Raw genomic sequence first — 17342 nt, 5'->3', positions numbered from 1 at the left:
AAAGAATCCACCAAATCATTTTTTAGGAGGAAATTTTTGTTACAAATGAATTTGCTTTATCTTCATTATTGTCATTAAGAAAGATGTTAATTTCTTCTTTTAGCTTAAATGCCCTTTGAAGTACTTTGGTGTGAGAGAGCCAACATGTTTCACAATGACATAAACACACTCTATTCTTTGTCCTCAGAAAGTCACCATTTTTGTAAAGAGTTCCTTTTAGAGGTATCTGATGGTACAGTACATAGAGCACTGGGCTTGAAGTCAGGAAGATATGATATTTCCCGACACTGGCCTTAGACACTTAATAGCTATGTGATTCTGGGCAAGTCATTTAAACTCTAGTTATCTCATGTTCCTCAACTGTAAAATCGAGATAATAACAGCGCTTACCTTGTGGGGATGTTATGAAGATCACATAATATAATAACTGTGAAAAGCACTTAGCACAGTGTGCGGCACATAGAAGGTGCTATATAAATGCTTATTCTTTTCCCTAGTAGACTGTTTTGTACAAAGTTGATTAGTATTGTAACAACCTAAAAAACTGTATGTAATTATTATCTCATATTTCTTAATACAAGTATGTAAAATATTCCAAATTCCCAAAATTTTTAAGCTAGTGTACATAAACCTGTGTAGCACTAGTGGGTGGTGCTGTGGAAGGTATGCAGTCTTTTCTGCTCTTTCCTCCCTTTTGGAAAGGACAGAGTTGAATTTCACATAGGTCTTGCCAGTTTCTACCATGCCCCTCTTTTCTTTTTTAAGATAGAGGTTAGACATTTAAATAGCCTCAAACTATTATAACAGTTAAATTATGTTTAGCCTAGGGGAAATATAATTGCTGCCAGATTCACAAGATTCCTTTTTCTAACATTTTATGGAGTTTATGTCAGACAAAAATCTATTAATGTAATCACAATAGCTCAGAGTCCCCAGTTAGAAAATGGCTAACATTCAGACAGAGGTTTCACACTCTGTTCTCATTTAAATTTTTTGTTATTTCCAGCTAACCCTGTCTTTTTAATATTTAAGGCAAAATTAGGATATAAGAAATATTTAGATAAAAGAAGCAAGGAGAATATATTATAGTATCTGTAACCAGATAAGCACAGGAAGAGGAAAATGGGAAAATGATAGATTTTAGATAACTTTCCTTAGTCTTTGAATAACAATTACAACCAGTGGCAGTCTAAATTCTTTGATCCAAGATGCCAACAGGGGTTCAATGTCCCACCTTTATTTCTCTCTTTTCTTCAGTGGCTCAACTCCTATTTCAATTTCTCTTTTTGGGGCGGCTAGGTGGCACAGTGGATACAGCTCCAGCGTTGGAGTCAGTAGGACCCGAGTTCAAATCCAGCCTCAGACATTTGACACTTACTTAGCTGTGTGACCTGGGCAAGTCACTTAACCCCAATTGCCTCATCAAAAAGCAAAAAAAAAAATTCTCTTTTTGTCTGTTGCTCCTGTGCCACTGATTCTTTCCAATGCAACTCAGCATATTCTAGATGGGGCTAGGGATGCCATCTCCCCGACTGCTGCTGCTGCTTAGCTTTTGTAAGCTCTGCTCCTTCCCATCAGTCTGCTCTCTTGAAGACTATATGTGTCCCCCTAAAAGCTCCTGGGCATAACCCAAGTACATCTTCCAACTCAGAGATGGCTATAGTCCAAATCATTCTCAGAGTGGAAAGAGAACGCCTGTTCCTCCAAACTACAAATCTCAGGATGCCAGTCACTTCTTAGATCCCTATTATACCTGCATTTCATCCTGTCATCCATTAAACTCAGTCAGGGCAGAGTCCAATATAACTCCCCTACACTATATAATTGTCATTTAAAATGTTAATTAGATGGAAAATATTTCTTTGACATCAATAGGTACATAAAGTAATGTGACCAGTGGTGGGGTTTAGGTGTAAACTTTGGAGTTCTAGAGAAGAAATAGTACCCTACACCTGACTTGCTTCCCTGCTTTCTGCAGCCTACAGAAAAATAGTCTGTCAATTAACTGTTGAACAATGGAACCTCAAATATAATTAGACTACCATGTGTCATTACCCCAAACCATCAGCAAAATAATTATGTTGGAAGATCTTCAGTGCATATGCCCAAACTCTCCCAAAGGCTAATATATCCCCACTCCTCGCTAGAGCAAGTATTAACATCTTAAACTACTTTTCCTCTCCCACTACATCAAGTTCATAGTGCTTTGATTCAATGTTGATCTAGGGGAATTAAACTGGAATATCATTCTGAAATGTTGAAATTATGGCAATTTTGTTGTGGCTTCCTCAATGACTCTTTCTTCATCCTGTGTCAGGGAAATTTCTTCCAATTTGATTGACTCTATACTGTATGTTATACAGACAAGTCTGGTCTCTATTTTACACACATTTTATCAGATTTACTACAAAACTACTGTAAGGAGATCTTCCCTTTTCCCCACACCTCTTCTCAAGTAAATGTGGGGGGAAAAAATAAGACAAGAGATTGCGTGTTTGGAATTTACCACAATCAGTTCAGAAAAAAAAAAGTTAGAGAAAACCAGGAGGAAGTGCTGTAGTTAAGACTGGTCTTCCAGAGGGGCAGTTAGGTGGCACAGTGGATAGAGCACTGGTCCTGAAGTCAGGAAGACCTGAGTTCAAATCCAGCCTCAGACCAAACACTTGACACTTACTAGCTGTGTGAGCCTGGGCAAGTCACTTAACTCCAATTGCCTAATGAAAAAATAATAACAAAAAGAATAGTCTTCCAGAACAACCTCACCAGCAGCTAACATTTCATAGCAACACTGGTTTGTCTCCTGTTCCCATCCTGCTCATCTCACACTGCTCCTAACTGCCACAACACCTTGATTCTGTCTCTGCTCCAGGTCTCTGCCTTCACCACATAGGCCTCCAGGTTTTGTTCCTGCTCATCTTTGCTCTGCCTAACTAGGGCTGGAGGGGAAGTGCTAATAAGCAACAAATGGGTTACAGGAGTTGGTCAAGCAGTGGCCTGTCCTGCTAGTAGCAAGGAAAGAATGGCATGAAATGGTGGACCAGAAATCTCTCCAAAGGTAAAAGAAAGAGAAAGTTGAGGACGTTGGGAAATGTACTTCTACACACATCTTTTACTTTCCCTGTTGTCTTACTGATTTATTTCTCCCACTTGACTTTTGGGAGACATTAGAAACACCATTTGCTATATTAAACCTTTCCTACCATCAGTTTCAACAACATATTGTGCACATAATAAAATTAGCATCTATAACTATATCTGTTGCTTTATCCACTTGCAATGAAAGGTAAGATTTTAGTTTCTCAATTAAAGTGCAAAGGTCTTCCAACATATGGGAAATTCTTTGCACAGTACCATTTATAACCTTCCTCTGATCTCACCATCTTCTTCTTCTTTTTTTTTTTTAGGCAATTAGGGTTAAGTGACTTGCCCAGGGTCACACAGCTAGTAAGTGTCAAGTGTTTGGTCTGAGACCGGATTTGAACTAAGGTACTCCTGACTTCAGGGCCGGTGTCTATCCACTGCGCCACCTAGCTGCCCCCTCACCATCTTCTTAATGAATCATTCTCTATCTTTCTTTCCTTTCACAAACTCCTAAAAATACGCTATCTTGATTGCTTCTATTTTCTCACTTCTCAGCCCCTTGCAATCTGGTTTCTGATTCAACTGAAATTGCACTATCCAAGGTTAACAGTGACCTATTATTTGCCAAATCTGATAACTTTTTCTCAGTTTTTATCTTCTTGAATTCTCTGTAGCATTTGCTATTGTTTACCAGCCCACTCTCTCCACCCCATTGGTTTCTAAACATTGTTATCTTTGGCTTCTCTTCCTACCTATCTAGTCATTCCCTTTCAATACCTTTTGCAGAATCATCATCTTTGTGTGAGTATACCTCTCAGGATGTGTCCTGAGCCCAATTCTCTCTCTTCCAGTTTCTGTGATCTCAATCTGATCTTATGGATTCAACTATCACCTTTATGCAGAGATCTATGTAAGCAACATCAATCTCCAGGATTTCATTACTGTAACACCAACTGCCTATCTACTGTATATCCCTAAATGAATGTCTTGTAACTATCTCAAATTCAAAATGTTAGAAATAGAACTCATTGTTTTCTCCCTCCCACACACCCCTAAACCTTACCTTTTCCTAATTCCCCTATGTCTGTTGAGGGTGCCACCATGTTCCCAATCACAGAGATTCTCAATCCTGGAGTCATCCTTGAGTCTTAACTCTCCCTCACTCTTCACTTCACAAGCAGTTAATTGTCAAGCCTTATCAGTTCTACCTCCAAAAATCTCTTTTATATATCCCCTTCACTACACTAACACAGATACCACGTTAGCTTATCTAATTTTCTTTGGAAAAATTATCTTGTTTTCCCAACTTGTTTACTTTTTAAAAAAACATTTATTGCTATCTTTTGTTTTATATCACCTTCATTTCCAAACGTATCTCTTATACCTTCCTTCTCTAGAAAGCCACCACACTTTGTAACAAAGAATTAAAAAGAACCAGAAAAATAAAAGCAATTTAGGAAAACGTACTATCATATCAACTAAGTCTGACAGCATATTTCATATACACTTACAAGCTGTCCTTTCAATTTATTATGTTTTATACTATCTTCAGTGAAAATATGCAATGATATCCTTTGACATAGCAATGCCACTACTAGATCTGTATCCCAAAAGAGATAAAAAAAAAAAAGGAAAAGGTGTACAAAAATATTTATAGCAGATCTTTTCTGGGGGTAAAGAATTAGAAACTAAGGGGATACACATCAATTGGGGAATGGCTGAGTAAGTTGTGGTATGAAATTATGATGGAATACTATTGTACTATAAGAAATGATGAGCAGAATGCTCTCAAAAAAAACCTAGAAAGACTTCCATGGGTTGATGCAAAGTGAAATGTACTGGGTACAAAGTAACAGCACTATTGTAAGATGATCAGTTGTGAATGACTTAGGTACTCTCAATAATACAATGATCCATGATCACTCTGAATGACTTAGAATGAAAAATGTTATCCACCCCTAGAGAAAGAAGTGATGGTGTCTGAACACAGATTGAAGCAGTTTGTTGTTGTTTTTTCACTTTCTTTATTTTTCTTGAGGGTTTTTTTTTGTTGTTGTTTATGTTTTCTTTCACAACATGACTATTATGGATATGTTCTGCATGACTACACATATACAACCTATAGGGAGTGTGGAAAGGGAGAAAGGGAAAGAATTTGGAACTCAATGTTTTAAAACCAAATGTTAAAAAAATTTAAAAAAAAAGAAAGTATGCAATGGATACTTAGGTCTTTCCATTAATAATAGTATTGGTGAATCACAATGATTAGTATAGTGGATGACATATGATGGATTTGGGCTTTTTTAGTTTGTATTTCTGTATTTCTGCTACTAAAACTATCTCTATTGTCTCTTATTCTTGTTTCAGCTGCTCCAATGGATTTTCTTTTCAAACTGCTTATGTATTTATCTATCTAAAAAGCATATTATTTCACTTTTAAAAAATGAGAGACAATAAGAATTTAAAATAAAATTAAATCTAAGTATTGAAAAATTCCAAATGTTTATTCCCATGTTACTTCAACTTTTTATAAAGTTGCAGATTTTTGGGAAACCAGCTTATTATGTAGTACATAAAAAAATTAATGATGCTAAGAAATATAGCAGATAATATGGCACTTTTAATTTCCAAACAAAGATTAACTTTGAGTTTACACACTTTATTTTCAAATGCAGCAAGCAGCACATCAACACAATTTATTTATGAGTCTGAGAGCCTACCCTGACTAATGGTGACAGTGGCAGATTATTCCCAAGATGTGTACTGACTTGAATTTGATCTTGGTTTGACGTATAATACTAAATAATTGCTTGGTTCCTTACATTGTCATCTTGAATAAATTCATCATGATGGATAGTCTTTGTTGACTTTGTCTGGGACTTTCTCTCCATTTTAAAAAAGTGGATGTTATTATGTGGGAGTTGTACTTAAAAATATCTAATCATTTTGGACATTGCTTCATTCCTTCTCACCGACAGTTTTTGTGCCTTTCCCCTTGCTTGTAAAGTAGTAAACCTTAAGGGCTACAAAGATGTTAGCATTATACAAAAGAGATGCCAAAAGGAATTTGCAAAGAAACCATTATACTGAATCAGCAACCCAAGAATGCTGAAGCTTAGATTGTTTCCCATTCAGGAAAAAGAATTGAAAAACACATTTCTAGGAGTAAAGCAGTCACAACCTTATAAAACTCAAAACTGTGCTTAGAACAGAGAAGAATCCCAATATGGATGCAGATATCCTGTCGTATGGGTCTCATGACATTTCAATTATGTTGGTACCCACAGAAGGAGTGAGAACTATCTGTGAGTCCCAGGGAACTAATTTGTAATCAAACATAAGTTCAACTGAGAGCTTGGGACTTCCACCTGAAGGTAGAAGCATACTAGAATTTCATTGTCCCTATAGCAAATCTTCTATACTTCCATTTTCCTTAGCTGACTTGTCCATGAGAAAAAAAAGGATGATGATGGAATATGAGAACTAGTATAAACCATAAAATGAGGTGTTCTTCCTTGCCCCCATCCCTCCAAATCAAATTTCATAATCTGGAAGTTCCCTTAATGTTAAGATGATAAAGGAAGTGGAACTGTCCGATGGAGTATCATATTGGACTGTGACTGATCTTACATATGGTACCAGGAAGCAGTTGATGCTGCCCCATAAATCTCCATAAAGGTCTTGCATAGTAATTTTAGATATCTAGGTTAAACAACTGAAAGATAGATTTTACTGGCCCCAAATGTCAAAAGCTATATATAATGAACATTTTATTGTTGTTGAGTTGTTTTAGTTGTGTCCAACTTTTCATGACTCCATTTTATTTTATTTATTTATTTTTTTGGCAAACATACTGGAGTGGTTTGCAATTCCCTTCTCCAGCTCATTTTACAGATGAGGACTTAAGACAAACAAAGTTAAGTGACTTGCCCAGGGTTATACAGCTAGTAAGTATGTGAGCCTGGATATAGCTTCTACTCAATGTTTCCAAAGAAAAAATTTTGCCAACTTTTACTACATACTCAGAAAATATAAGCACCAGCAAACTATTGGAGCCTTTGTGTATCAACTTTTTTATTTTTGGAAGGTAACTAATAGCAGTGACTACTGAAACCAGATTTTTGGAAGGATACAACTGACTCCTCTTTGTTCTGTATTCATTTTGCTGTGTATGACTCCTGTATGAACTGCGGGTTCAGCTACATGAGCTGGTTCCCTTCATTGTCTGATTTCCTCTCCCAACTGGTACAAAAAAAAAAAGGAGCGTTCCCCTCTTCTATTTAGCCTGATAGGTGATGTCTGATTTGGTGTAACTAGCTATACTAACAAGGACAAACCCTTTCTCAGTCTCCTGTAGCTAAGGATATACATTCTCCTTAACGAGCATACTTTTTTTCTTTGCATAACTAGCCACACTATAACCAGTAGTAATCTTTTTTCTTTGTCTCATGTAATGTATAAATACTACCAGCTGAATTGTGAATGACACATATTTCCATCAATTATTAGTGGAGTGTGACACTTATATGTGAATAAGCTGCAGTAAAATCTATTTCTGATTCATGCTGGCTTATTAGCATTGGCTAGTCAACCAATTCATTCAACAGACTGATAATTTTGCCAGGTATACTCAATGAGAAATCAGAAAATTACTACTGTAACAAAGTGCTGTGGGAAGAATTTTTCTCAGTCAATGACTTCCCCATCTGATTCACTCTGATCAAGGCTTTGAAAGCAAATTACTCAAGAAGATGTTGGTCTTTGTGGGAATCATGTCTTACTACCTGAAGGTGGTAAGATTTCCTGACCTGCCAACACAAATTCAGGTGTGGGTGAACCAACCAGCCTAGAGAGAAAAGAAAGAAGAGTTATTTCTTAATTCCCTACTAGACTCTAAATTCCTCATGAGCAGGGAGCATGTTTTATCAAAACTTCATATCTGCATACCATAGACACTTAATAAATGGTTGTTGAATTGAACTTGTTGCAAGGTCAAGCAAAGGATAATCGATTCAACAAACATTAAGCACCTACTGTATGCAAAGTCCAGTGGTCTTGAGGGTCTTAACAAACACTTTGTTCTTAAGGACTTTTAAATTCTTTGAGCCTCCATAATGTGCCCCTTCTTTCCCAAAATCTGGAACTTCCTACCTTTTAAAGCATAAGAAAGGTACAAACATGCTATAGTCGGTTGGTTGGTTGTAATCCTTTGAAATCAAAGAGGACCAAAATGACAGCACTATGTTTGAGTCGAATTACAGTGTGCCTAACTGTGGCTGATCAGACCAATACAAGCTCAGAAGGCTCTATCACAGGTTGGTCACAAATAATCCAGGTGAACATGTGGGGTGGATTCTCTAAATTAGTGCATCTTGAGTTCCTTTTGAGCTACTTCAATTCTGCTTTGCTCATAGATCACAGCATCTTCTTTGATGCAGGCACACCATGCTGGGTGATTCTGTGCCAGTGTCTCTGATTTCAAAGTTCTTCAGAGAGACCTTTACAGTGTCCTTGTAGCACTTCTTCTGACCACCATTCGAGTGTTTGCCTCATGTGAGTTCTCCATAAAATCGTCTTTTTGGCAAGCATATGTTTGGCATCTGAACAGCATGGCTAGCCCATTGGAGTTGAGCTCTCATGCAGTGGAGTTCGAATGCTTGGCAGTTTAGTTTGAGAAAGGACTTCAGTGTCTGGTACCCTATCCTTCAGAATCTTCCTAAGACAATTCAAATGGAAGAGATTCAGTTTCCTGGCATGGCACTGGTATACCGTCCAGGTTTCACAGGCATACCGCAATGAGGTCAGTACAATGGCTCTGTAGACTGTCAGTTTGGTAATCAGTCAAATACCTTTTCTCTCCCACATTTTCCTTTGGAGCCTCCCAAACACTGAGCTAGCTCTGGCAATGGGTGCATCAACCTCATTATCAATGTGTACATCCCTGGAAAGTATACTGCCAAGGTAAGTGAACTTATCCACAGTATTCAAAACTGTTTGCTGTAATTGATGGTTCCACGTATGGGTGGTGTGGTGGTGGTTGGTTGGACCACTTCTTTTCTTGGTGTTGTTAGGCCAAAATGAGCACAAAGAACAGAGAATCAATCCATACTCTGTTGCATCTGAGTTTCAGAGGCTGCACTGAATCATCTGCAAACCAAAAATCATGTACCAACTCTCCCTCCATTTTAGTCTTGGCATCTTGGGACATAGAGGAAGTAGAAACTGCATGTGTCTCCTAAAGTGTACTTACCTTTATGTCCATACCTGTGCCCATCCCATAGATGAGAGGGTGCCTTTCTTCTAATTATGGGAGAGAAGAGAGAGAACTTTTGGCTGGGGTAGGGGAGGCACACGGGGAGCACAAACCTTGAAATAGGGATTCAACAATGCTTTGAGAGAGCATCTGAATACTTAGGATACTAGTTCTTCTCTGTTACAAAAGTCTTAACTCCTCCAGCTTCCTTTCTGGGGTCTGTTGCTGGCAGGTGCTTCATCTCCTCTTATTTCTTTAAGCTATTTCTATTACCTAGCTTTGTTTCATATAAAAATGATATATCTTAACTTCTTTGTGATTCATACCTTTGTATTAATTGTATGTAAGGAGGAGGGTAATTGAAAATGCCAGTGGCTAGCTTGGTATATCATAGAACAAAATTAGGTCAGAGAATTAGAGCTCTGTCCATAATGCTAGGATTTCCTGGCTTGGCGTGGAGCTGACTGTAAAATAATTTTATGGCGTTTGATGTTGATTAATAATTTTTCATAGGAAGAGGTACTAGATCTATAATTTTATTGGCACAGGGAACTCTCAGTTGAAGAAACTCCTTCTACCAATGCAGATCAACACCTCTTCTGCAGGTTATCTCTCTAGAATTGCCCTAGAGCATTGAGAGGTTAGATGATTTGCCTAGGGTCACTCAGTCAGTATGTGCCAGAGGCAGGTCTAGAAGCCTAGGACTTCCTGGCTTTGAGGTCAGCTCTCAATTCATCATGCCACACTGCCCCTAGTAGCTTTTAGTAAGTTTCTGAATATCAGAGTAGAGACAGTCCATGTGAATCAGGACCATGTCTCACATAGGCTAATAAAGTTATCATGGAATTATCAGATAGCTAGAGGTGGGGTCATGATAAAGATCCAATCTCCACAGCAGAGGCCAGGGTAGAAGTGTGGACTAAGGGAAGATCAGTCCTCCTGGGACTACCTCATCAGAGGTAAAAAATGTGGACTGGAAAAAAGAGGCCCTGTCTCTCTCCCAGGAGAGGGCCTTTTTTACTTTTAGTTTTTACTTATCATCCCAAACTTCTATCTTTGCCATTCTCGAATCACAACTCCATCCATAACTTCTTGCATACCTTTCAGACCACGCCATTCATGTAGTTCCGTGTGACCTCTCCAATCCCTCTGATCCCTCCAGTCCCAAATTTACCATCCTTTCATCTTCTCCGAAACCATCCCTACTCTAATATGTGGGTGTGGTCCCACTTAACTCTTTTGCTTTCCCAGGTTCAGGGCAGGGGTCTTTTGGGTAATCATGATTATGGCTTCCCCCACCTACTCACCCCTTCAATGCATTTACAGAACCATAGACTATCAGAGTTGAAAGGGCTATCTAGCCCAATTCATAGCAGAGAAAATAATTCCTTATGTAACATTATTTTTTTGGGGGGGGGAGTGGTGAGGCAATCGGGGTTAAGTGGCTAATGTCAAGTGTCTGAGGCTGGATTTGAACTCAGGTCCTTCTGACTTCAGGGCTTTATTTACTGCACCACCTAGCTGCCCCTATAACATTCTTTAAGTGGACAAATAGCCTTTGTTTGAAGACATCTAGGGACATGGATAGAGCAGCAGACCTGGAGTCAGGAAGACCTGAATTTGAATCTTGTCCCTGTTGCTTACTAGCTGGTGACTTTAGGAAAGTCACTTTGATTCTCAGTTTCTTAATCTATTAAAATTAGGGGATTGGGTTTGATGGCGTCTAAGAACCTTTCTAGCTCTTTGAGTCTATGATCCTGTCAGATAACTTTTGCATGGTTGAATAGTTACGTATTGATATTTTTGTATTTATAATACAACTTTGCAATATGTAACATTATATTGTATACTTTGTGATACACATTACATACTCAGAGGTTGATATGAGCAATATGGATATTGCATCTCTAGAACACTGGTGCCTAATAGTACCCCTACAGACACACAGAGAATTCCTGGTCTTGGCACATAGAAGGATTTAATAAATACTTGTTGACATGACAAAGATAATGATAATAGCCAACATTTATATAGTGCTTTAAGGTTTGTAAAATTCCTTATGCCATAGACAATGGGAAGAAGCGACATAGTCACAAAATGACATGAACAGAAAGTTCTGTGATTCTACTGTGGGGCAGGAAGTCCTGGCTCAACAGCAAGTATTGAGAAGCATTTAGCCTATCAGCTTCTATAGCTATTCCTACCCTTCCAGATGGCTTTTTACTTCTAGGTAAATTCTGATAATCTGGCTCCAGATATTACTTTATTCCTTCATAAAGTTTTAACTCTATATAGTATACTTTCATTCTTTGTGAGTAGCCTGGTAATTCAAATACAGTGTAATAGCACTGTAATGCAAATACTTTCTGAAACTCCTATCTTAGCAAGGAATTTTAGGAGGATACATATGTTTAGGTAATTTACAGAAAACAGATTTAGCTCAATGTTTCATGCTACTAGGATTTTAGGATTCTGAGTAGGTCATCCAGTATGTACAAATTTGACAAATATGACTTCTATGTCTTTTTCCAAATCATTAATAAAAATTTTGAACAGCTCAGGGCCAAGGACAGGCCCTTGAGCCAACTTCATTAGAAAATTCCTTCCAAGCTGATAAGAGCCATTAATGGCCACTCTAGGTGATTCAACAGAATATAAATGCACCTAATGGTAACATAACCAGGCTCACATTTCTTCACTTTATCAATAAGATTAACATGGGAGATGTTGTCAAATAGGTAGACATCTTAAACTCCCAAATGTCCAAAAGTCCCCAACCCCCACCCCCACCTCTCCTTTTCTTAATTTCCCTATTACTCTGAGAGTACCACCATCCTTCAGCCACTTGGCCTCACAACCTAGGTGTCATCCTCCACTCCTGGTTCTCTTTCATCTCCCATATCTAATCAGTTGTCAAATCCTGTTATTTCTATCTTTGTAACAACACTGCAACCACCCTGGTACACCCTGGTGATGATGGTTCCTTATCATTTCACATATGGTGTATTGCAGTAGTCTTCTGTTTGACCTCCTTGCCCCAACTCTCTTCCCACTCTAAATCCATCCTCCACTTAGTTGTTGAATTGATCTTCCCAAATTGAATATCTGACCATCTCACCTCCCCCACTCCTTTCCATTCAATAAACTCCATTGGCCCTCTGTTACTTCCAGAATCAAATACAACATCCTCTATTTGGCTTTTGATGCCCTTCTTAACCTGGCCCCTTCTTGCCTTCCCAGTCTTACATCTCTTTACTACAAGCATTTTAATTGGCTGTCTCCTATTCCTGAAACACACACTCTCTCTCCCTCCTCATTTCAGCTTTCTAGCTTCCCTGGTTTCCTCCAAGTCTCAACTAATGTCTCATCTTCAAGAAAACTTTCCCAGTTCTCCATACCCGTTTGCACGTTTCTCTCCCCGCCCCCCCCATTAGACTGTGAGCTCCTTTAGGGCAGGGACTTTTTCTTTTTCTGCCTTTCTTTGTATCTCTGATGCTTGGCACAGTGCCTGGCACACAGTAATTGCTTAACAAATGTTAGTTGGTTGACTGGATTTGAACTCTTTAAAGAAAATAAAAGCTGCTCCAGGGGCAGCTAGGTGGTGCAGTGGATAGAGCACTGGACCTGGAGTGAGGGGAACCTGAGTTCAAATTCGACCTCTGACGCTTACTAGCAGTGTGACCCTGGGCAAGTCACTTAACCCCGATTGCTCCAGCGCCCTCCCCCAAAAACAAAACAAAATAAAACCTGCTCCATGGTTTTGCCCGGAATAGAAGATAAGTTTAGATGACTATAGCGGACAGCTTCTAGGAGCATAGGACTTTTCCATCTAACTTGCAGCTGAGACCTTTTGTATGTGCTGTTTCTGGAAGACCCTGCCTCAGACCCTTAAGACCTGTTCAACCTGGAGCTTATTCTTTAACTCTTTGGGCCTCAGCTTCCCTATCCGTAAAACGAGAGGGTTGGACTCCATTACCACCAATGTGCCTCGCATCTCTCAATCTTCTGCAAAGCCTATGATGAGGATCTTACCAACTCCAGACACCTCCCAGCCTCCCTCCTCCTCCCTCCTCTTTCCCTCCTACCCTCTCTCTTGGCCCCGCCCCCGCCCCGCCCCCGCCCCGCCCCATCCCTTCACGCGTTGGATGACCCCGCCCCTCGTGCTCCTGGCCCCGCCCCCTACCTGGAGGAGCTGCCTGCTGCGAGTTCCGGACAGTGGCTGCCCGGACCGGAAGTGTGGTGTTGCCATGGCGAGGACCGAGCGCCGGGCCCGCCCCCATGGTGGCGGTGGCAGCGGCCGGGCGGACAGACGGACGGACACACTGCACGAGTTGATGTCAGGCCAGGCGAGGGCGCGGTATGTTAGGGTGACCTGGGGAAGAGAGCTGAGCAGGAGAGGCCATCGGGAGCGGAAGTAGGGCCAGAGGGAGAGGAGCTGAGGTAGGGGAGAGGCCAGTGGGAGTAGGTCCGGATGGGGAAAGGGCCCGAGCCCCTGAGTAGGGGCTGGAGGCGGAGGCCGGAGGAGGACGGGAAGAGGCGTGGAGGAAGTGGAGGAGGAGGGCAGAAGAGGAGGCCTGGGGGAGGGGCAGGAGGAGAATTGGAGGGGGAGGAGGGAGAAGCTGGGGTGGCCTGGTTGGGGAGGGAGGTGAGTGAAGGGAGGGGTCAGGCGGAAACCTGAGGAGGTAGGTATCTAAGTGGAGGCAGGGGACTGGAGGACGCTGGAAAGGGGAGGGGGGAAGACTTGAGGAGGAAACCTGATAGTGGAGGAGGCCAAGAGGGAGGCAGAGGGCGGATAGAGTCCCCCATAGGGGAAAGGTGTGTGTTTGAGGAGTAAAGGAGGCAGTCAGTAAACATTTATTAAGCACATATTCTGTGCCAGGCACTGTGCTAAGTGCTGGGGATACAAAGAAAGGCAAAAGACAATCAATCTTTGTCCTCCAAGAGCTTGGTCTAAAGGGGTAGACAGCATGCTATATATAAGATAAATTGGAAATAATCAATAGAAGGGAAGCACTAGAATTAAAGGGGATTGGGAAAGGCTATCTATAGAAGGTGGGTTTTGGATGGAGGAGGGGGCTGAAATGTCAGAGAAGAAAGGATTGGGTGGCTGTTATGTAAATGAGACTAGCCTGTTGCCCATGGTCCTAGTTTGGTGTATTGATCTGCAGTGGTCAGAGGTCATGGTGACCTGGTTTCTGGTTGCTCAGAGAAGGAGGTGTTTAAATCACCAGGCCCAAGGAGGTAGGGCATCTTTTTCATCTTGATCCCTGTGTTTGAAAGAATGAAGACTGAATGAGCAGTATCTTCAACTTGGGTTCTGGTACACCCTTAGACCCTTGATCCTCTACCCTTCTTGGAATTGTAGAAGCTGCTGTGTCTGAAAAATATCCTGCTCTTTTGCCCTTAAGGGATGAGAGAGCTGCCTGAGGTCCTGTCAGTTAGAGGAAGCCTTGTCTCCAGACACCTCTGCCAGCTCAGAATGTAACCCAAACCCTGAGCTCCCATTCGTTCCAGCCTCATGCTGGCAGCTGCAGGCCTTGGGGGCTGGACTCAGCAGACTTCTGGGTTTTCATGCCCCTTTCCTACCACAGGGTCTTCAGACTTCTGGGTGCTGTCACTCTGAAAGTGAAGAACTCTTTCCATCTTTAAGGAAACAGCCTTCTACCTCCTGTGAAGCGGGGGTAGATAACCTAAATGAATGTGGATCCCTTCTGGGCTTCAGTTATGTCAAGAGGCTAGCCTGGATTTATCAAATGTTTTTTTTTTTTCTTACTTGAGTAGGCCTGTGCTCTTCATGAGCCCGTCATTTCTCTTTCCATCTGACTACCAGATGTGGGGAAAAGTCCTCAGAAAGAGAGGGAAATTAATAATTTTATCCAACTGAAGGCATACCTCCTTGTTCCAGTTCACATCTTATCCAAGGAAACACATACCCTCTCTGCTGCAATCCAGCTATGTTCTGATGGCCCTGAAATCCCTTATCCATCTGAGTAGGACAGCAAGGGAAGAACAAAGGGAAAGCAGGCTTAAAGATGAGAGCCATTGCTGCAGGAGAGAAAGCTCTTTTTAAAGGAGGCTAGGTGGGGAGTGATCCTGTCCCTAGCTACCTATATTTATTTCCTTTGTGCTAGCCCATTGAAAAATTTCAGTGACTTGGAAAAAGTAAGTTGGTTGGGCTGCTGAGTGTGGACAAAAGGGTGGCACAGATGGGGTAAGACTGATGATGGTATTTGAGAATGTTGGGAGGGGGAGTTGACAGATTGAGTTGTTGGCAGTATATTGCCCCATTATATGGCCCATCCCAATACACTCATACCTAATTCTCTAGCATTGTGACCTTACACAGGCCATCCCTCATGCTTGGAGTGTATTTCCTCCTCAATTTTTAACAATCTCTAGTTTTTTTCAAAGCTCAACTCAAACCTATATAAGACATTTCCTGATTTCCCCAATTGCTAGTGTCTCCAGTTCCCAGATTACTTGGTATTTATTTAATATATACTCATACTAGAGGCAGTGGTACCTAGTGGATAGAGTATTCTTTGGAATCAGGATAATCTAGGTTCAAGTTATGTTTCTGATACTAACTGGCTCTGTGACATAGGGCAAAAAACTTCTCAGTGCAGTTCTCTAAAATTGTAAGTTGCAAAGAAGATGCCAGCCTGCATTGGGAGCAGAAGTTTCCTCTATCTGGGAATTCCCTGTGCCAGTGAAATCACAATTTATACGTGTACATGTTTCCCTTTAAATAATGTAAGCTTCTTGAGAAGGGGTCTTTCGTTTTTGCCTTTGTATTCCTAGTACACAGCTCAGTGCCTGGCACATAGTAGGCCTTTAATAAATGCTTTTGATTGATGTAGGCTTTAAATGTTGCAGAATGCTTTATATATATTATTTCATTTGGTCATCATAAAAATCCTATGAGATTTATGGTGCAGTATAATCAAGATAGGGATAGGGCCTGAGATTTCCCTGGTATAGGGAGCTTTCAGGACTGTCAACAAGCATTTAGTGAGGAAATGTGAACAATAATAATAATAATAATAATAATAATAATACATGTCAGATTTTTATAGATATTTAAGGTTTACAGAGGGCTTGCTCACGACAACTCTGTGAAGTAGGTAACAAATTGCTTACCCCTATTTTGCAGATGAAGAAACTGAGACTCAGAAAGATGATGTGATTTGTAAGAATCAGTAGAGTATGCTGTCTCTGAAGTCATGGCAGAAGAGTATGTGGTAGGAGGGGGTGGTAAACAGTGTCAAGAGATAGCAGAGAGGTTAAGAGAGATGAGAACTGAGGAAAAAAATTTATTTGGTATTTAGCAGGTTATTGGTGACCTTTGATAGAGCGATTTTGCTGTTACAATAGTGGGGATAGAATACGGATTAGAAGAGTTTGAAGAGAGAATTAATGAATAAAAAACTGAGAAAGCATTTTTTAAGCTCTTAATGTGTGCCAGGCACTCTGTTGAGCGGGGGTGGGGAGGAGAGGGTATAAACATAAGTAAATAAGACATTTTCTGTTCTCTAGGAGCTTATACTCTAATAGAGGGATAGGTGGCACAATGGATAGAGCACTGGACCAGGAATCAGGAAGATCTGACTTCAAATCTAACCTCAGATACTTAATAACCATGTGACCTTCTGCAACTCACTTAACCTCTGTCTGCCTCAGTTTCATCATCTATAAAATAGGCATAATAATAGTATCTGCCCCACAGTCTCCTTATGAAGATAAAAAATAAGATAATATTTGTAAAACTCTTTGCAAACCTTAAAGTACTACAAGAACACTAGCTATTATTGTGGGGGAGGATTAGACATATATGAGTGGTGGTCAGGGAAAGGTGTTTTGGATGAGGAAGTCAGAGTGAATGGTGATAGGAATTATAGAGCAATTTATTGACACATTTTTTCCAGCATGTTGATATGATTACTGTTCTCAGAAAATAGGTAGTAAGAAAATAGAGGTCTTAGTTGCAAACAACTTTTTAAGGATGATT

The 17342-nt window shown here is 40.4% G+C and overlaps 1 protein-coding gene and 1 long non-coding RNA gene across 6 annotated transcripts in view; one reads left to right on the top strand and one right to left on the bottom strand.

Moving 5' to 3' along the window:
- The window catches only part of LOC110214221 (uncharacterized), a 29617-nt gene extending 16011 nt beyond the window's left edge, over window positions 1–13606 (bottom strand). For all 3 annotated transcript variants that reach the window (XR_013486368.1, XR_002326230.2, XR_002326231.2), the window contains exons 1-2: window positions 13518–13606; window positions 7866–7927 (exon numbers count right to left, since the gene is read on the bottom strand). This is a non-coding gene — a long non-coding RNA (uncharacterized LOC110214221). The remainder of the gene's footprint in view (window positions 1–7865; window positions 7928–13517) is intronic.
- Window positions 13576–17342, top strand: part of PPP1R16A (protein phosphatase 1 regulatory subunit 16A) — a 108641-nt gene continuing 104874 nt past the window's right edge. For all 3 annotated transcript variants that reach the window (XM_020995008.2, XM_020995007.2, XM_020995005.2), the window contains exon 1: window positions 13576–13691. The gene's annotated coding sequence lies outside the window, so the exon portion shown is untranslated. The remainder of the gene's footprint in view (window positions 13692–17342) is intronic.

Source organism: Phascolarctos cinereus, unplaced genomic scaffold (genome assembly GCF_003287225.1).
Source record: "Phascolarctos cinereus isolate Bilbo 61053 unplaced genomic scaffold, phaCin_HiC Scaffold_4;HRSCAF=312, whole genome shotgun sequence".
Taxonomy (NCBI): Eukaryota; Metazoa; Chordata; class Mammalia; order Diprotodontia; family Phascolarctidae; genus Phascolarctos; species Phascolarctos cinereus.
Note: the sequence above shows the minus strand (reverse complement) of the source record. Positions and strands in the feature narration are given on the sequence as shown.